Genomic DNA, 21,839 nt, shown 5'->3' with positions numbered 1-21,839 from the left:
GCACGGTTTCTGAGATATTTGGAGTGCAATGCACCTCAACGAACTGCACCACGCCAGGGTGAGGTGACAGGTGGAGAGAGAGCAGAGAAGGTCCCAGTATGCAGTAGCACACCAACTCTAGCCTCTCCCCAATGTCTCCTCCGGGGAATGTCAACCAGTCACACGCACCGCACCCATTCTCTTTGCAGTTTACTTCAGGGTGCAAAGCACATCAAGCAATAAGCGAATCTGAACAGCGACCTACAGGATCATTGATTTTCAGCAATTAATGAGAGTGGTGTCATGTCTGTTGACAGAACCTGTTCAGAGAACCGGTTCTTTTTGCTAGTTACCAATACAAATATTCTAAATGCTTGGAGGACAGCAGTTCAGGGCGGTCTCAAGGTCCAATGTGCTGCAGCAGGTAGTGTATGGTCCTCCTGGTTCCTTGGATGGTGCAGGCAGGGCAGCAGCAGTATGAATTGAGCCCTGCATGTCTTTTAAGCTGGGCTGCTTATACCAGGGGCATAATAGCAATGCTTTGGGGTCCCTTGAAGGGAGTTCTGGGCAGGTTGCATATGTCAGAAGCGTCCCAGCGTTAATTGCACCGACAGTGGAGGCCCCAAGATTAGCCCTTTAACATGGCCCACTTCTTCCAGCAGTTGCCCAGGAATTCAGAGTGAGCCCGTCTTTGCAGCAGTCACACAGCTCTCCCCTCCTCAAGGGGAGTGTCGGGTAATGTCAGCAAGCTTCCCGGGAGGCATCAGTGATGGTGGGGACAATCTAATGAGCTGGGCCGCAGTGGTGATGCCCAGAGCAGCACCCCTCCTGGCAAAGTGGTGCAGTGGCTGACCTGATCCCGTGTGCAGTGGTAAAACCAGTGTGGTGCCCCACTTGGTAATAGGTTAGACTATGATAGGCAGGATAAACCCGGCAATTTAGTTTAGTCTTAATGGCGTGGATCACTATGCTCGACCCTCCTAGGTGAGGGTCGGACAGTCCTCCAACTGTCCTACTGGTGTTCCACTCACACTGCTCAACATTGTTTTTTGGTAATGCTCGAAGAGTCCTCCACACGGCACGAACACAGGGTGAACTATCACAACAAACACATGTGCCTTACCAGCCCTGTTTAGGAGTAGGGGCTACATCTGGATGTCATCTGCAAAAAGGAGGCAGAATAGTGCAAAGGAGTAGATGAGTTTCCCAAGGGAGAAGGTGTAGAGTGTGAAGAGTATGGGGCCAAGACCAGAGCTTGAGGGACACTGGCAGAAAGGGGGACTAGGTCGGAAATGTCAGCGTTCCAGTAAATGGAGAGGAAATTACCAAAAAGCTACAACGCAATCTAGCCTTGTCCTGGAAGCCAAGGTCAAAGAGAGTAGGAAGAAGAGTAGGGAAGTCCACTGTTTCAGAAGCAGCTGGTTTCAGCATTAGAACACAGGAGAGTTTACGCTGGTGAGCAGAGGTCAGAAAATTAGAGACATGATTGAGGGCATGATATAATGGCCAATACAGAATCCAAACTGGAGAGGGTTGAGGTGGGTGTTGCGTCAAGGAAGGAGGAGATTCTGCTGAAGTTGCATCTTTTCAGGATTTCTGAGTCATGACCGAGGAGGCATACAGGGCAGTAATTGGCCAGGTTTTTGGGGTCAGCCAAGGCCTTGTAAAGGATTAGTCATTAAAAAACGACCTCAAAGCAGGCAGGGAACATTCTGGGAGAGAGAGAGGAGCGATGGTAGCATGTGAGGGGAGTGAGGTTCTTGATTATCTGTGGGGTCAATGGGTTGATAGGGGTAAAGAGGGGTTGGACCTCAGAATAGGAGCGAGTTCAGAAAGAGAAGTTTGGAGAACAAGTGTAGGAGAGGAGTAGTAGAGCATGGGGGGGCTGGGAAGAAGAGATTGAAGCTGCTGTGAAAGGAGCGTGGTGAGGGTGCTGTAGATTTCCAGGATCGTAGGTGAGAAGTGTTGGGTGAAGTCATTAGCTGGCAGATAGGGAGGAGGAGATAGCCTGAGGATGTGAAGAAGCCAGCATTCCTGGTAGAGTTTTGGATCGTTTACAGGGAAGAGAGCATATAGATGGGAAGAGATTGGTAAAGTAAGAGGGTTTGGCCAAAGCAGTGGTGAAGGAGGTGAAGGGGGGGGATGGTATCCATCTATGGAGGAGGCATGAGGAGCCAGATCTAGGGATGATACTGGCCAGGGATGAAGGTATGAAATGAGTAAAGGTAGGGGCAGAGTATTAGGAAACAGGTGGAGGGTAACACTTACAATCTTTTCTTCCATCAGACATACCAAATAAGGTATAAAAGGTAACAATTCCAGCTCGCTCAGTTATCTATCTGATGCCCCTGGGTGAAAATAGATGTATGGGGAGATTAAAGATGTTGCTTATTCTGTCCAGTGGAGAAGAAATACACATTGACCATTTGAATTTGTTGCACAATCTAATACGAATTAAGAGGGGCGAACTAGTAGGACGTTTGGTGCGTGAAACCATGTGGGAATCTTTATCACAGCCAGACATGTGGAAGGGAGATGAAGGGAACCCAGGACAACAACCTGTTGGAAAGTGAGACCCAGAATTCTTTCTGCATGACTCAAAGCTGGAGGCAAAGAAAAACTCTGACTCTAGTTACAGGCGTTGCTAGGGGGGGGGGGCGAAGGAGGCTATAGACCCTTGTCTTTTGGTTGTAGCCCCGGATAGAATTTCAGGAGCTACAACCAAAAGGCTAGTTAGCCCCAAGTCCCGACAGTTCCGACATTAGCGTAGCCCCGGATCTTTTCCAGACCTAGCAACACCCCTGATCAGAAACCTTATCCAGAGACACATCATCTCACCCCAAAAGAACCTGCCATGCCAATAAACTGAGAATCCCACCCATCAAAAGGGCCAAATCAGGTGGGATGGGCTTCAAACACCTAGCACCCAAACTGTGGAACACCCTACCCAACGCACTCCGAGCGGAGACGTCCCTCACAGCCTTCTGGAAAAAGCTCAAAACTACCCTCTTTAACTAACACACCACCCCCCCACCCAACCCCCTCTTCTCACAACTAAGCATGTACTTTGCCTTCACGTATGTATTCCATGTGATTTATGTCTGTAACAGCACCCCGATGCCCCCGGGCAGATTTGCTTGCAACTAAGTATGTACACTGCCTTCTCTAAATAAGCTTTGGTACTGAGGTCTAATCCTCTTTTCATGCCCAGTATACTGTCATGGTTTCACCAAGCTCAGGATATATAGTGCTTCAGACTTTATTTCAGATTTCCTCATTGTTAGGGAGAATTCTCTGTTTAGGCTGAATTTCCTAACCTAGTGAGTACCCCAGCAGCTTTGCTGGATTTCCGGAGTTTGTTTTTTTCTCCTGCCAAGAGTGAGACTCTTTTTCTCCCACTCTTGGACATGATGTGTGGTGTTCCTTTGAATGTTAATGTGTTTCATGGGCTATGGGGTCCTTTACTCCATAGGGTCTCATATGTTTTTTCTATGTGTGTTACACCGCACCCTCCGGGCAGTAACACCGGGGTGTCATAGTGACCCCCCACCATAGACTCCATACCCTGGGACTGACTACTGTCTCCCAGGGCATGTAAAGTCACCATTGGCTTTACTAGTCCCAAATGACTAACAGAACCAGTACAAACCATCATATTGTGGACGTACTGGTAGGGGCAATTCGATTGCCCCTGGGTCTGTTGTTCGAGGGGGTACTGTCCCGTCCCCCCTCGTCGAGTTTTGGCTGGTGGCAGTGGATACTACTTTTTATATTCAACCGTGAACATATCTCTGTGGAATTTTCCCATTGTTTGAGGCTGATACTTTTTTAACATAGCCTCTAACATACCGCCAGTTTATTTATTTAATATTATTTCACCGGTTGGTGTTTTCTGCCAGAACTCGGTTTTAAAATGGCGTTTGTGTTCGCCTCTATAACTCCAAACCAAAGGTCGAGCCCTTTGTTCCATTTTGGCGGGCTTCTACACAGAAGCCCTCCAAAGTGGTGCCACTCTGTCTGGGTACCACAGGGGGTATGGGAGGGAGTTTAGGCACCCTGGACTGAGTTGCCTTGGCAACTCAAGTCGCACTCTTGTGCGATTGGCCCAAGTGGTGAGCCGGCCGGCTCACCACTTAGCATGTTTGATTGACAGCTAGGCTGAATGAATGGGGGTTTCTTGCATAAAAGCAGGGCTTTTGGGACTGGAACTTTAGAAGTCGCCACAGGACCTGAAAATCCGACGAGGGAGAAGCTGAGTCAGCCTGCTACGACGACACCACCGGTGGAGCCCTGCTGAACCAACTCACCACTTCCCAACGACAGAGGAGATCTCCTGGCTGGAGAGTCTTCTTCCCCTGACTGGTCGGCACAACCAGTTTACCTTCCTTTCTCGCATCCCAGGACGTCTTGTGGTCGAATTGCCCGTGCCAAGCACCCCGGCAACCGGATAGCCACTTATCACTGGACCGCGAAAAAAAGGACCGCTCCTTTTAATTGAGAACTCCGTGGCTGGTTTCTTCCCTGGCAGTGCAAGGGACTCCTGCTTTCCTCCCCCATGAGATCCTCTCTTCCTCCGGTCGAAGCACCGACTGCCAGGAACAACTGCCCCTGCTGGAGCGTTCTTACCATTTTAAGGTACCGTGTCCGCCAGGCCTCCCTTTCTAAAGATTGCTACAAGGTAACAATAATCCCTTAACCTTCTGGACTGGGCCGGCCGCCTTGACCATCTAACTGGTCCCTTTCTGTTTGGTCCAACTCTTTCTGAATTTATTGCAAGACTTTTGGGCACCTTGAACCGTGTGACCTTGGACACATTTCGACCGGAGCCTCTTAAAGTGGGTCCGGCCTTGTTAACTTTGACTTTACGGTTTTAACCTGCCTTCTTCTCCTACTGTGTTCTTCCGAAAGTGTTGGGATCTGTTTCTAACTTTGCTCTGCCTTTCTCTCCCTTTTAAACCGATTGATTAGAGTGCCATCTTCGTTAAGCGCTCACCGCTGTCTGAAAATAAGTGTTGCTTTACTTAAGACTTGTCTAACTAATCGTTGAAGGGAGTGTATATCTTTTAGTGACCGTGTTTTTGAACTGCTTGATATTAGTGCCAGTGTGTTTTACTAGGTGTGTTTTTAAATAAATAATTATATCTCTTTTACACCAAGCTCTGGTCAGTGTTTGCTTGTTCTACTGTGTTCTTTTGACCTATTGTGAATACTCTGTATACTGCCTAACTCTTCTTGAGAGAAGTCTGACTGCTCAGCCACAGCTACCAGGTAAATCTGGGTGGTACAGACTGCTACCAATTGGGTTTACTGCCAACCACCTGTAGTCTTAAATCTTTTGCAGTGGTCCCAGAGGGAACTGCACAGGGTTCTGTCTAACACTCATCACCATAAAGGAGGTTTGGCACACCTTAAAAGGTCAGAGGACAGTACTTACATGGAAAGAAGAGCATCTGTGGGACGTTTGGGACAGCAGGTCAGGAAGGAATCAGTAATCTGCATCAGTCTGTGGATTCGATCAGCTATTATCCTACCCTACGCAGTGGCACAGGTACCACTCCCAAGTAAGGATTCAGGGGCGGTCATCAAGAGTAATGGGCATGTCATAGGCTGATGCACAATGGCTTCTCTGGTTGGCCTTTGTACGGCAGCCATGTGGTCTCGGCCCAACATGTTCATCTGCCATTAGAAACTTGATGTGGTAATCAGGATGCATTCCCTTTTGACACAAGCATTCCGAGGACTGGTACTCATTGTCAAATAGGGGGTGCTGATGGGTCTGACAAAATAAGGTGAAAGATGGTGAAACATCACCTAAGGTGGTCTGGGTGGATGGGTCATAGGTACCCTCCATCAAATAGCTTTGATATGTATCATACATAGGTAATGGGGCTAGGAAGAGGGGTGTGGAGGTAATGCTTTGTTTACTTAATGGTTATCTTTACTTTACTTTGTTGCTGATAATGCGCCAACACACCCAGAGGTCTCAGGGTGCACACACAAAAGAAAGAACAAACGGACAACACATGAGGTCAGAAAAAGAGAGACCACCAGCAGCGATGGTTACAGAATGTATCTACATTGATACCAGTCCGTCTCTTCCTCATTAAAAGACTGACTTCCTGCCTCTCTGGCCAATGAGTGGATGGGAGGGCTCATAATCGGATGGGAAAAGATAAGCCTGGGTACTGCATGCCTAGAGGAGAGGACAGGTTTTAAAAAGAGTGGAAAACAGTCCCTGCATCAGAGCTGGGCATCTCATACTTAGGTAGAGTGATGAGGATGAGCAGGACACAGAGTAATGAAGATTTCCAGTAAGTAATGAGAGCAACCCATCGCTTGCAACTATCCTTTACTATCAGGATTCCATGCGGCTGCCCTGAGGACGATGAACTTTCCATGCGTTAGAAGGAAGAAAATAAACGTTGTATATGGTCATGGCAGCATTCGAAGTAGGGATGCCTGGGGGGAATGAAGGAGGTGGTAAGACTCTGATGCCAGGTTTACACGTCAGGTGCTTGAGGGTCTAAATATACAATAGGACACCATGTGCCAGCATCTCAAGAACAAACACCTGCTACTTACAGGCCACTTAGGTTTGCACCTGGAGGTGACAGCCAAACTGTGGGTCCCCATTAATATTGCGATCCTGCTTGTGGCCCAGAATCACTGGTTTATCCCTGTGTGATAGATTTGGAGGGTGGTGTAGAGTGCCAGCCATGGTCTGCGATGTGAAGACAACCAGACCCTGAAAGCCCAGTAACACACCCAGGGTCAGATTGAGCCATAAGGGAGTAGGGCAATGCCCAAAGGGTAGGACCGACAAAACCAGTATGGGCCAATTTCCTGGCTCAAAGTAGCCTACTTTAATGACATAGTGCAGTGTACAGCTGGTCTTGTTAACACATTGTAATGTTGCAATCAGGGGCGGAGCCATCCTCTAAATTTTGGGGGGACTGAAACGATTTTTCAAAAAGTGGGGAGGGGCACACAATCATCGATAGAGCCTGCAAGGGCACCACCGGTTGTATCTTTGATTAAAATTGCATTGGTGACAAATTCTGCATGTGGGTGATGACATGCATGTAAGGTGAAGAATGTCTTTTACTTTGCAATTTGAAATTTGTCACCCTGGAACAATTACATTTATACTACCTTTGAGTCAATGAATGCAGGTCTCACCCTGTGATGCTACTTTAGGCCATGTAGTGTGATCATTTAAATGTCATGCAGAGTTTCATTAAGAAAAACACATTTCAATGTAGAGCAACTATTCCTGTATTGTTTTTAGGGTTTTGAATAAAAAGGCCAAGTACTGTACTGCATATATAACAAAGTTAGGGGATTTATGGAATTAGTCCTTGGGAGGGCCCATGAAGAATTAGTGTGTGTGGTGTCAGTTCAACATTATATAAACTTTCTTTTATGCTCTGCCCTTCCACAAAACTCTTCCATAACTTTCATAACATCAGTTTTGCCTGCTCGATTCTTCCTTATATACAACATTGCAAGTGCTGCTAAGCGGCTGTTCAACATTGAACTTCTGAGGTGATTTTTTTATAAATTTCAAAGCAGAGAATGAGCGTTCGCAAGATGCTGAGCTCACTGGCAAAGTGAATACTAAGCTCATGCACTTTTCCATGGAGGCAAAATCCCCACCTTTAAGAACTTCAAGAATACCAGCTAAGGTTTTAGCATTGCCATAAAGAATGTTTGTTAAACCAGTCATCTCAGGCATTAGTTGAGTAGCATGAATGTTAAGCGAGGGGTGCATTGAATTTAATTGCAAAATGGCTTCAGCACTCAGGAAAGCTGCAGACTCTGGCATAGCCAATGCCTTCGCTGCTCTAAATTAGACCCATGTTGTCATTAGTAAAACAACGACGTAACTCAACCAAAAATCTATCTACAATAGAAAAACGTGTGTTTTTAATTCTTGTTCGATAGTATTCCGTGAATAGTTACGCTGCCCGACGGTACTAGATGTTACAAAATCATCCAAAAGTCCCTTTAATTTTCGTTTCCTTGCATATCTGACCGTTGGCACATCTACACCAATTTCTCTGCAAAAATCTATGATCAGCTGCCAGATTCTGTTCGAATCATCACGCGTACTTTGCACGCTGCTTATCACAGCATCACACAGTGCTTTGGCCTGCGCAGAATTGATATGTGGCGACTGCAATTTTTCACTCAATCCTTTAGTCAATGACAATAAATGATCAAATATTATGATGTTGGCCACAAACGCAATAGTATTCACAGTAGCGAGGAGTCAGCACCTCTCTATACGCACATTGGCAATCACATGGACTCCAGACCCCTCACTGGAAATACTTTCTAGCCCATCTATTCATTGTTTAAATCACTCTTTTTCAACCATTACAGACTACCATCTGCAAGCCCACCTTGTGTCCGACAGCCGAGCTGACTCCCGAATTCACAGTTTACGGGCCTCCTCTAATTTTAGAAAGAGTACATGCACAGTGGGAGGTGACATGTACACATATAAACTCTAAAGCACAGAAAATAATTCCTCATCCGAGTGAACATCGTGAGCAGTATCCACCAACCTCAAGTGATGAGCAGATCCTGCCTCTGGACAAGTCTGCAGCACCCTCGCTTGAACACCATTGTGGCTTCCAGACATAACGCTGGCACCATCATAGCACTGCCCCCACTACAGTGACAACCCACAAACCAACTTTTTCCATGAATTCAAACAATGCATGGGCTAGACTATAGGCATCTAAATTTTCAAGTGGTCGAAATGTAAAAAAAATCCTCACGAACCTCAAAGCAATAACGTGCACAAACGCTCTACTGCTCCACTTTCGACACATCGCACGTTTCATCCACCAGCCTGCTGAATGTCATGGACTATATTTTGCAATATTTGATATGATAGGTTATTTATAACATGCTTAATATCCAGAGGTTTCAAAGCGTGGAACCGGGGATCGAACCTGTGTTGCTCCGTGTCGGTTTGCTTCCAAGGCGAGCGCGTCGCTGCTGAGCTATCCTCCCGTGATGCACGGATAGCTAATAATTCATTTTGAATCTCATGGCTAACATCAATACCATTCTTTGGCATACTTTCACATTGTGATGCAAATACAGGATCAGAGCCTGACCTTTGCCAAGAGAATCAGCACATTCATCTGCGCCTCTGAATGCCAATCCTTCTCTTGCCAAATAAATGAGTCATTCGCTGAGACAGGCCTATGTATTTTCTATTCTCAGACACTAGCGTTTTTTGGAATTTTGACAATTTGGCTAAAGGACTGCCATCTCTTTTACTTTGCTTGAAAGCCTCCCATCAAGCCATGCTGTTGAAATGGGACTTACAAATAGAGTGCGTCTCAAAAATTCCCAGCGAGTGCTTCCAGTTTCTAAAACCAATTGAAACAAATACTGCTTCTACACTGGCATGAGCTGGCAAGAACACACGGCATGCGCAGCAGAAACTAGCTTCTTTCTCAAGGCTATACTCGAGCCATTCTGGACAAAAGGACCGATACTGTTGCCCATGGAGAAAACTGCAAGTTAAGGTCGCATTTGCATTGTCTTTGGTTGGTGTAGCTCAACATTACCATCTGTGCTGTGGGCAAGTTCTTTAGGCAACTTTTGTCCTGTGCTCGTAGCGGTTGTCTGCATAGATATTTCGGATGAAATAGCTGCTGAGTCTTTTGCTCTTTCCTTTGCTTTTGGTACATTGTCCACAGTTGATGCAGTCGAGACAGTACCAAAACATTTGGAAGGTGTGGCTTGCCTACACTAGCTTCTGCAATTTGCTCTGTCTTCAGATTTTCTAGCAGCCATCATTAATGGTCACCCTCGTTTGCTGATTTGCCCTGGCGCTTAGGGTCAACTTTTCTGTGTGTCTCTGTTTTCCCCGGGCTTTCATCTCACTCTGTGTACACTATAGTTTGGGTAACCAACGGTATGTATCTGAAGTGTGCCAGCTCTCAAGTGACCTAAGAAAAATTGATAACAGTGATGCAATAGAGTTAGTGTTACATCATTTGCTTTGGAAATCAAAAAAAAGACCATATCAAGTTGATAATGGTATGGGAGCTACATCAAGGCGGGCAGACAAGCATATGAGACTTAAAAGGAGTGCGTGTATACATAGACTGGCAAAGTCCCACCTCTTGGTACGGGGGGGCTACATCAGGCATACAGACAAGCAAATCAGACATAATAGGTGTTTGGGTATACAGGCTGTCAAAGCCTCAACTCATTGTGAGGGAAGCTACCTCAGACGTGCAGACAAGCATATGAGACATAATAGGTGTGTGTGTGTATACAGACTGGCAAATCCTCAACTCTTGGTATGGGGGCTACATCAGGCGTGCAGACAAGCAAATGAGACAGCTACATCAGGCGTGCAGACAAGCAAATGAGACATAATAGGAGTGTGTGTGTATACAGACTGGCAAATCCTCAACTCTTGGTATGGGGGCTACATCAGGCGTGCAGACAAGCAAATGAGACATAATAGGAGTGTGTGTGTATACAGACTGGCAAATCCTCAACTCTTGGTATGGGGGCTACATCAGGCGTGCAGACAAGCAAATGAGACATAATAGGTGTGTGTGTGTACACACAGAGTGGCAAAGCCTCACCACATGGTGCAGAGGGGTACCTCAGGCGTGCAGACAAGCAAATGAGACATAATAGGTGTGTGTGTATACACTGACTGGCAAATCCTCAACTCATGGTACGGGGGCTACATCAGGCGTGCAGACAAGCATAAGAGACATAATAGGAGTGTGTCTATACACAGAGTGGCAAAGCCTCACCTCATGGTACAGGGGGGCTGCATCAGGCATGCAGACAAGCATAAGAGACATAATAGGAGTGTGTATATACACAGAGTGGAAACGCCTCACCTCAAGGTACAGGGGGCTACATTAGGCGTGCAGACAAACACATGAGAAATAATAGGTGTGTGTCTATACATGGTGGCAAATCCTCAACTCATGGTAAGGAGGCCACATCAGGCGTGCTGACAAGTATATAGGAGTGTGTGTATACACAGACTGGCAAAGTCTCACCTCTGGTACAGGGGGCTGCATCATACGTTCAGACAAGCAAATGAGACATAACAGGTGCATGTGTATACAGACTGGCAATGCCTAACCTTGTGGCAGCTGCCACAGTACTGGTAAAGAGGAAAGAGAGTGCAGTGGGTACACAAAAGGGGAGAAGTCTCCTCCAATTACATATCTTAAAAGTAACTGATGTATCGATATGAAATGCATGCAGGTTCATCATACAGTGAAAATAACATTATTGAGTACATGGGGAATGTGGGCAGATAAAGAATCCTGGGGAGTCGAGTAGGTTTGTGTTGGACACATTGAGGGAAGGAAAAGGAGTTATGAGAAGACATTTGAGAGGTTTGTGGGGGACAAGTATATTTTAATTCTGCATGTTTCCTAAGTTAGCGGGCAAACAAATGTCCTTCTGGTGCTCCCAAATGTTGGTATTACAGGGAAATGTGCCCATTCACATAGATATAAGCGAGAAATGAAACTTCGGTTCCATTGAAAATACTGAAACAACTCATGGTGGAAAAACTTTGGTTTCTTGTCAACACACAAACTACACAACATACCGTTTGAGTACTTTATTGAATTTCGATTAGTAATGCAACGATGACCGATTTGCAATCAGTCTACTGTCTGTTGAAATATGAGGCAAACCCAATCTACAAAATTTAAAAAGTGGTTGCTGCTCTGGAAATGTTTTACCCATTCGGACACGATCCTACTACAAAGTGACAACAGTTTACACACTAGATGGTGCCTATTAAGGGAGTCTATACTTCCACCACGATCAGGGCTGGTGAGCCCATAGAGGATAAAATAGCGCAGGTAAACCTCCCACCCTGGGTTTAAATTTGAAGTTACCTTCCCGCTCATGCTGATGGATGCTACCAACGATGGACCGCTGCACTTGATATTGAAGCGGTAGGCCAACTGGGCTTAATGCAGCAGAACCACGCACCGATAGAAATACTGCAGACAGCATCGAAAGCTGTGAAATCAGCCTCCAAATAAGTTTTGTTAGCCCGCCTTAATTCAACGCATGTTTGTGCTCTCGAAATTGCGCCATTGAAGCTGCACATTGCAGAATCTCTCTCTGTACCCACGTTTCTAGCACAGAGAGAGTCCCTTTTAAAATGGCAGCTGCACCATTCACCTCATACGTGTCCACTACATTTCCTGATTGCAGCTGCAGTGATTGGCCACTCACACTCCTTTAACCAGCCAATCGGGATCCGGCAGGCAAACTCAGACCCTCACCAAAGGCCCACGCTCAAGGCCCCTATCTGTGCCTGTCCGTGTTGAAGGGGAGAGCACTGTGCTGCTCAGAATTCCTATTGCACAGAGGAAATGTTTCTACAAGCCCCTCCCCACCCACCCGACACGGCGCCTTTCTACTCACCATGATACCCAAGATTCAGCATGGATCCCTCCATATAAGCGGATTACCAAACCTCCACTGTAGTGGAATTACACCCACCTCTCTCCAATAGTCAGACTACCTGCCCTCCAGGCCTACAGCAGAATTATGGACTTCCAGCACCCTCCTCACTTACGCACTGTAGTGGTGCCGTACCTTCATCTCCACGGTTGTCCTACACCCATACTAACAACTCTTGAGACTTTGGCTCCCACAACTGTACATAGTGCTAAGTCCCTTGATTGTATCCTCAGCATTTACTGTTCCCTTTATCCATATCTCACAGATGGAGCAATCTCCACCTCTCCACCATTTGGAACCCACCGTTGTAGCCTCGCTAGCTACAAACCGCTGCTCAAATTACCACCCAGTTGACCTTGCTCAGTCCATGCCCTGCTTATGTCTCTAGCTACAACATGGAGGCTCTCCTGATATGTGTGCCCTATTACCGGATGCCCTAGCATGACTCATTAAACACACATCATGCCCTAGCCTGCTACCACTATATTGAACTGTGTCCTAGCCTTCCACCACTATGTTGAACTGTGCCTTATCCGGCTACCGCTATATTTAATTGTGCCCTAGCCTGCTGCCACCATACTGAACTGTGCCCTAGCCTGCTACCACTATATTGAACTGTGCCCTAGCCTACTATATTGAACTGTGCCTTATCCGGCTACCACTATATTTAACTGTGCCCTAGCCTGCTGCCACCATATTGAACTGTGCCTAATTCAGCAGATATTGCCACCACCACTTAGCCTGTCAACAACCAACCAACATGTCCACCACACTTATCAAACACCTCCTTCACGCAAGGCATGCCATGTCCCTGCCCAGCCGCAGACTACCACAGTACGGATCCATGCCACCACACCTATGAGACTCCCACTCCACCCAGCCGACCCACATCCCACCGGCAGCTTTCCAAAATGACAACAAGATTAAGCACAATGATAAGCGTAGTTTGGGATCCTTGGCAACCCAGCAATACCTCATTCATCCCATCAGTCACCCCTGTCCACTGTCACGCAGAAACAACAACCTAGCAACCAGAACAAAGCCCACTAGAGACACTTTCTGTTCTAATACCCACCACCCTATCAAGGAACTCATTCCTAACACTCAGAACTGCCCACAACAGTACACACCCACCCAACCTCTACCACACCAAAATCAACATGCCGGATAACAACATCCTAGGAGCCCTCATTTACGCCAGATCCTTACCAGCCCACGCACTAGACATAGCAGACACTATCACATCACATAAGCTAGACTTCATAGCCATTACAGAATCCTGGCTCCTGCCGCAGCTGGCCCTGCCCTCTCACTCGCTGTCCCAGATAACTACTCCATCTGTAGGATGGACAGACCCTCGGCCAAAGGTGGAGGCGTTGCCATCATCGCTAAATCCTCCCGGAACATGAGAGAGACCTCTGTCACTACCATCACTTCAGGTGAACTCCTATCAGTATAAATTTCGGTATCTGCAAATGCCACACTCAATATCTACCTCATATACAGACCACCAGGGCCTGTACTCGCCTTCGAGAACAAGGTAACAGAAATCTTCTCCGAAATCACAAACCATAATATTGGGCGATTTTAACTTGGGCCACAATGACCCACTCAACAAAAACACTCTATCCATGGCCAACACCATGTCAGCACTTGGCTTCACACATAGGATCCACAACCCCACTCATGTGAAAGGTTTAACTCTCGACTGACTTGCGGATATCAATTGCAACTCAGCCATCTTATAGAACTCTCCCTGCCCATGGTCTGATCACCACCTCATAACATTCAACATCGATACCAAGATCAACCAGAGCAATCTCCGAAAACTGGCCCCTGCTGCTCTGTCCAGAAACAAACGGAACACCGCGGCCAATAACTTACTCCTGTTATTGCAACCTATTCTGGCAACACAATCCACGGACAATTCGTCTGACCCGACTAAAATGACGATACAGTACAATGACACCATACTCGCAGCCATTAATAAATTAGCTCCACTTGCCTTATGCAAAGCCAAACAACCTGCCCACCTAAAAGGATGGTTCGCCCTGACCTTAAAAGCACTAAGAAAGTCTAAATGGAAAGCGGAATCTCAGTAGAAGAAGTTACTGACAGTACTAAATAAAAATCATTTTGACAGTGCCGCCAGAGAATACAAACAAGTACTCCTTACAAAAAGTATGTTGTATAATGACAAAATCACCAAGGCCAATTAAAAAACAAAGGAACATTTCTCAATATTTAGGGAACTAGAAACCCCGATACTCCCAGTGGAAAATTGCAACAGGAATGCAAGCTGATTTCTGAACATACAGAAAGCTCTTCAAGACAAAATTACGCAACTCCTAGCTAAAATTGAAGAAAAAAGAAAAAGTCTAGCTAAACTTCCCAATCTTCCTAGTCTTCAAGAGAATGGCCCTAACAACTCTTAAGTGCCTCAATTTGAATTCACGGAAGTCACTAACTCAGAAGTCCTCCAAATCATCTCGAGTCTAAACCGTCAAGGTGTCAAGGTGCCCCCTGCCAGACAACAGTCATTAAAGTCTGTGGACCCCAACACACCCCTTTAATCAACAATCTCATTAAACACCTTGTTTGAAAACAATTGCGTCCCCACAGACCTAAAGAACTCGTGGGTATTACCATTATTTTAAAAAATGTACCCTCGATCCAAACATTCCTGTGAACTACCGCCCAATAACGACAATACCATTTCTTCTGAAAATACTAGACAGAGTAGCTTACACTCAAATACTGAAATAGCTTGAAGCCAACAACATCCTAGGGCTATGTCAGTCTGGTTTCCGCCTGAAACATGGGATGGAAGCAGCAGTCCTAGATTTGAAAGTCCAAATGGACGACCTGAAAGACAAAGGGAAGCTAGCCCTTCTTCCCCTGGACGTCTCGGCTGCATTCGATCTTGTGGACCACAACATCCTGTGCAAACACTTGGCCAGAGCAGCTCAGTTCTCCCCCAACGCCACCTTATGGATACCATCAATCCTCACAGACAGAACAATGAAAGTCTTCTCCACCAAAGCGGAAGCACCTCCCACCATTGTCTCATGTGGAGTACCCCAAGGATCATGTGTTTCCCTGAATTTGTACAAATCTTTACAAAGCCACTATTTGACCGTATTGACAATCTGGGTGTCACCTACACTAACTACACAGATGACACCAAGATCCTCATACCGATCACGGGAGACCACAACTCAGACACCGCCACACTTAATGCCATTTATCTCACCATTCAAGCCTGGATGGCGCATCACGGGTTGTGTTTGAATGATGACAAGACCAAGTTGATCCTGATAGGCTCTCAACTCATGCTCGCCAATCTAAATGATGCATTTAAATCCTTTAACATTGATGGTAATACCATCCAACAAGGTAAAAACACTAGGTTTTTATTTGGGCTCATCATTTAATCTCACAAATAAACGCTATCACCTCAGCCACAACCTACACCTGCAAACTCATCAACGCATGAAGACAATTCCTATCTCCAGATAGCTGTATCACTCTGGCCAGAGCCCTAGACTACTGTAACGCCTTATATGCCGGCACTAAGATCCAGAACATCTGTAAACTTCAGGTACTGCAAAATAACGCCCTCAGGGCTGCGCTCAATATTCCCAGATCGGCGTATATCTCTTTAATAAGACAAAACACCACTGGCTACTGGTACAAGAATGAATCAAGTTCATGCCTTCATCGGGTGGCCTCGTCTACTTATCAGACAAATTCACAAATTCTCACCGTGCAAGGCCCACAAGAGCAGCATACTTGCACCGCCTCCCAACCCCAAGATTCAAGCTCCAAAAATTGAGCAGCAGTGGCTCCTACCATTGCTAGCAAGCAATGGAACACCCTGCCGGCCCAGCTAAGAGCACAAGAGGCCTTCTGGGTATCCTGCAGACAACTCAAAACACACCTCTTCACGCAAGGCCTAGGTAATTAAAGCCCCCACCCTCACCCGTGGAACATAGCAATATCTAACTATCCATCCTTGGTCACCCAAATGTAACTTTAACAATGCATTTGAACTGTATTTACCATGCCTCTTGACCATTGTATATATGTAACCAGAGTAACATTTGTAACTTTTTTCTGTAAGAAAGCGCCCAGATGCCTTTGGGCTTGGTGCGCTATATAAGCAACAAAATAAATAAATAAATAAATGCTGAAGGACTCTTCAGAACAGCAGAGTAAACGGCTCTTCCCGCCCATCATGACCAGCCCCTCGTCTCGAGTACCGCCCCCAGCACCACGAAAGATAAGGTACCTTCTTTAATTCTTTGTTCCCTCTGCTGGACGGCTCAGGCTGGCTTCTAAAAGCGCTCCTGGCATCAGTCCTGCGGCTGGACGGATCTCGGCTGGCATCAAAAGCGGACACCATCATCAAGCATCCTTTTATGCCCCCAAGCAGTGGCGGGAAAGCTGAAATGGTGATCCCAGGGCACGCACGTTACAACATGAGCGCATCAGAGGCAACGCCAGCAGCGGCTGCCGCATCGCCAGGGCTAAGAACCGGGCCTGGATTGGCCCTCCCAAGCCCATGTCTGGCGCCACCCCTGTTTCAATGTTGTTTAAAAAGCACCAATTCCACACATTTCCCCAATACAATACACCCCAAAACTAAGTTAAAAAAAAATCTCTATATTTTTTACTCTTAATTGCCTGGTCTTCCCCTGTCTTTTGGCAAATGGTTTTTGCATTATGCAAAACTGTGACTTTATATATTTATAAGACACTGACTATGCACAGTAAGATTCTTCAGCATCATTTTGGGGATGGCACAAGAAACACTCCAAGGCTCAAGGAGGTGCACAGTTTTTTATTGGAATACGTGTGGGCCTTAGGGCTTCCCCGCTTTCCCTCATCTTTATTGGCATCTCCTCCCTAACCCAGGTGTGCCAATTCCCAGGTCGGTAAATACAGAAGTTGACCCCCTACTGTCTAGCGCTGCCTTCAACTATCCTAGAATGCCTTTTCCTACTATACCCCCTCCTGGACTTACTAACCTTCCCTCCTCTATCCAGTGGTTAGGGTTCTACTGAGACTTGGGAATGTGTGCCTTGCAGACACCCTATTGGATTCAGTCTTCCTCCGATCGCGCCTGCTCTCACCTCTCCCTCTCCTGCTCTTCCTCCTACTCCCCTTCCTCATCTCTACCCCCTTCTCCTCACTTCTGCTGCCAATCGTCTGTCCCTCGGATGCCTCTCACTCTGTTAGGCCTCACCTAATGTTGCTTCTCTCTCCTTCCTCCAACTAACACTCTTACCACTGCATTGCTACTCTCTGTCCTTCTTCCAACTATTACTCCCTAGCTACTACTCCCTCCTCCACACTACTACCACTACTTTCCCATCCCTCCAACTTGTTGGGTGTCCTGACCCACGTTTAAGCTATCATGCTGCAACATTTGGTGCTGTGGGCTCAGAAAATTCAAGATGGCGGAAAACCCACATGTGCGCCGAAATCCAGGAAAGCTGCGCAGTTTGTGCGCCCACCAAAATGGTTGCCTCACTTGCCACCCACCAGTGCGAGAATGAAAGGCCGGGTTGCCAAAGGAAAAACAGTAGCGCCGGTTAGCTTCAAAGCGCTTTAAAATCACCATTGGACTACCCGCACAGTAGTCTGAAACCATTGGGAATGGCAATGCTGATTGCCAAATGCAACCTAGAATTGTTGGGAATTCATTTTCTTAAATCCCAAAAATGGGTGCAGTACCAGTACTCACCACTATCCAAAAGCCGGCAGTTTAAAACCACCCTGTGTTTCTCTGAAGGCAGGCTCAAACTGTCTATTTTAAACATTGCAACACATCTAAAAACTCACTGGACACCAGCAGACATTTGGTAGAATGGAGTGTTGTGTGCCTACAAAATCTGGGAAATGAAGAGCCCAGAACAATGCTTATAACAAAACTGGCTGAGCTATGGAGTCAGCAGTTTAAGTTGCACTGGATTTAAAGACACTAAAATCGAAAATGTTTAGATTAAATGAGTGACCTATGTTTGGTGTCACATGCCTTTGTAACTGTTGAAATGTCATAGTTTTGCACTTAGAATCAGCATTCTAGCTGCATATGTGAAAATGTTTAGTTTTATTTGAATGCAGAAACTGGGGAACAAAAAGTGACATTTTATCTGAAACCTGGCTTAAGGAACTGAATTCTGCCTGGCAACTACCCCCATCAGGAGTGAAACTTGAGTCACAGCTGTGTTCCCAGGCCTAGCTGCCCTTTTGCTGCTCACACTAAGGATATGCCATCTATCTGATAATTGAATTACCTGTGCTCTGCAGGAAAGTGAACAAAGCCCTGTCCTGGCTCAGGCAAAGGTTTTATTGGCAGGAGTCGTAAATGGTCGTAAAAAGTGGCTTCCTCCTGAGGAAAGGGGAGGAGCACTGCCTGTGAGAGCAAGCTGGCTTGGCAGAACTGGAAAAACCAGAAATTCAATCTTGTGCTGAGGGTAAACCACACCCCTTTGGAGCCAGAACATAACTTTAAAAAGATGAATAACTCATAGAGCGGACATGTGAAAATTTTATAAATGATACCATAATTCTTGTGATTTTTCTGCCCACATTTTAAGAGGTTTTTCGACCCGGTGGCATGTTCAGGGGGGTTTTAGCGGAAAAGTGGATATTACTCTAAATGTATGCATGTTAAAAATCTGAAACTTCATCAGTTAATGTCCCTACTCCCTGCACACATGTATGTAAAGTTGGGTCAATGTCAGGAAGTGAAAAATCAGTTAAAAAGTCAATTATGTGCCATTTCTGAATGCAAGCTCTTAGAAACAGCAGATTTGGACAGAGACATGGCTAAATTCAGCCACACCATGTATATGTAATTTCAAGCAACTGTGTAACTGTGAAATATGTCTTTTATTATCAAATATAGAATGTGTGCAATCTGACAGAGGAGTGTCCTATCTGCAAGCCATAAAATGACATCCCTCTGACTCACAGTTCATTCCCCAATCAAATGATAAATGGAAGTTTGACCAATTAGAAGCTGAGAGAGAGGTAGGGTCAGTGATGCTAGAACACACCCACATTCTAAACACATAAAAGCAGACAGACAGGACAGATAGGGACCTTCAATTCCATTTGCTGCAACGCGCTCTGCCGGACCATACAACATCCAGAGATCCAGACTTCAAATTCATCAAACCTCCAGAGAGCCAAACTAGAGACTTCAATCTATCCAGAACTAGAGACCCAGACCAGAGAACCAGAGAGAGCTGACCCAGATCACTGTGAAGTGCAGAGACCAGAGGCGAGTTTAAAACCTGACCAGATCCATGGCGAGGCCCATTTCACTCAAGAATATAGTGTGAGTACCTAGAAAACTGTGCAGAACCAATCTCCTAGTTAAATAATATAATGCAATCCATTTTTAACCTAAGTAGAACTGCAGCTTAGCAATTGTGTTATCCTGCCATCATTTTTAAAGCTGGAAAAGTGTGCGTTTAAAATTTCAAATCTGAAAAACGACCTTTATTCAATCGCTCATATCTCCGCAACCGTTTGTGCTAGAGACTTGCAGTAACTTTTATTTGGAAGCTGAGATCCTAGGCTTTCCTAGGACCCCAAAACGATAGAGATAGTCCTTGTGATTCCTCTGTTATAGCGCTCGGCGCATCCGCGAATTTTGCCGCGATTTGCAAATTTCTTCATGTGTAAAAAGCTGCTGCTGCTTGCCTTCCATTTGCCAGAAATTCGTTTAACCTGCTAACTATCCCTGCATCATTGCTAGTGTGAGCCTGGACTAATATTGACTAGATACCACTCACCCTGAACCTCTGAAAGGGAATTAAAAGTATTTTAGCATATTTTTCAATTCATTGCCAGCACATATCAAAGCATTTGGGCCTGTGTTTTCAAAACTCCTATCTGTTTTCTGTAAGCTTGCTGGGATTGAACTGAATCACATTTGATTGCATTTCTGAGAACTGTGTGCTTCCTTCCATTTCCTTGCATTGCATCAAGGGGGGGAGGGGATTGCCAGAGAAAAGTGATTACCTTGTTTGTTGAAATCATATTGAGTATTTTCTGTATTGCATTTTCATTCAACATTACATCCATTTGAACTCTATAAGGCATTCTCTACCACATTATACTTTTGTTCCTATTTACCAGTGTGCTACCTTATCCATTTCATGTCAACTCCTTATTGATTATAGAGAAGCGTGTTAGTGCCAGATTCTCTGTTATTAATCTTTATCATATCAGATTAAGTGTGCTATTCAATTATTAATTTATTATAAAGTGTGATCTATATATCTCTTGTTTAATTTATCAAATAAACCTTTTAACTTGCAAAACAGAACTACTTCTTGCCTCAGTGGGGTCAGGGGGATTCCAAGAGAGGGGTGTTATATAGGGGTAGTCATCCAGAACGCATGAACTGGACCTAAAGATATATCAATAAGGGTTTTCATTCAGTATTATAGACTAGGCGTTGACTTAGCTGTAGTGTTGAATTGAATCCTCTTACAAATTGGGGGCTCGAGCCGAGACGTTGGGTTAGATTTACCACTTGTGCAGCTCAATACAGTGTGCTAACTGACGGGATACATACATCCGGTCGGATCACCACGCTGTGTTACGCTGTAAAGCATTCCTCAAAAGGGACACTCCAAGAAAAGTTCTGTTCTGCAAAAATAAAATACAAACTTCTGTAAGTCAGGACAGAGACCAATCTCTAGAATGACGACCTTAGTAGACATGAAAATGGCCAGAGAGCACCTCTTGCATAAGCTATTTGTGAGAGGTGAATGGACCGAACAGGGCCAGGATGCGTGGTTGCAGGCAATCACACAACAGGTCACTGAAACAGGGTCAGATATATATAGAGATCAGGGTCCATTACATGTGACCCTGAGCGAACTATATATGGCTCCTAAAGCCAAAGAGGAACACAATAAGATTGCCAGGATAGCAGCATACCTGTACCTATATATGGGAGACATGCAGGATAGATGTGCTGAAAGCCAAAATCTGGCAAATAGGCAACAGATGGTGTTAGAGAAGGTCCAATCTGACCTGGTCTCTTCTGAGCAGAGGCTGCAGAGGAGCCAGGAGTCAGAAAATGACAGCAGACTGTACATCACTAAAATAAAGGAGGATATGGATGTGCTGCAAAAGGAAAAGTCAGAACAGGATACCAGATTTCTGGCCTTGCAGAAGGAACACCAAGAAGGTTTGGACTCCCTACTGCAAAGCCAGAAAAAGCTGGAGCAACAGCTAGACTTCAATAGGGCATGTGCTGAGCAGGTAGTTACCCTGCAAAGTCACCTAGATAGAGAGAAGGCAGAGAGCAACAAACTAATTCTGAAAGACCTGGATAC

Source organism: Ambystoma mexicanum, chromosome 3q, assembly GCF_040938575.1.
Source record: "Ambystoma mexicanum isolate Mex_15411 chromosome 3q, UKY_AmexF1_1, whole genome shotgun sequence".
NCBI classification, from domain to species: domain Eukaryota; kingdom Metazoa; phylum Chordata; class Amphibia; order Caudata; family Ambystomatidae; genus Ambystoma; species Ambystoma mexicanum.
The sequence above is the reverse complement of the archived record's forward strand: the minus strand, read 5'-3'. Positions refer to the sequence as shown.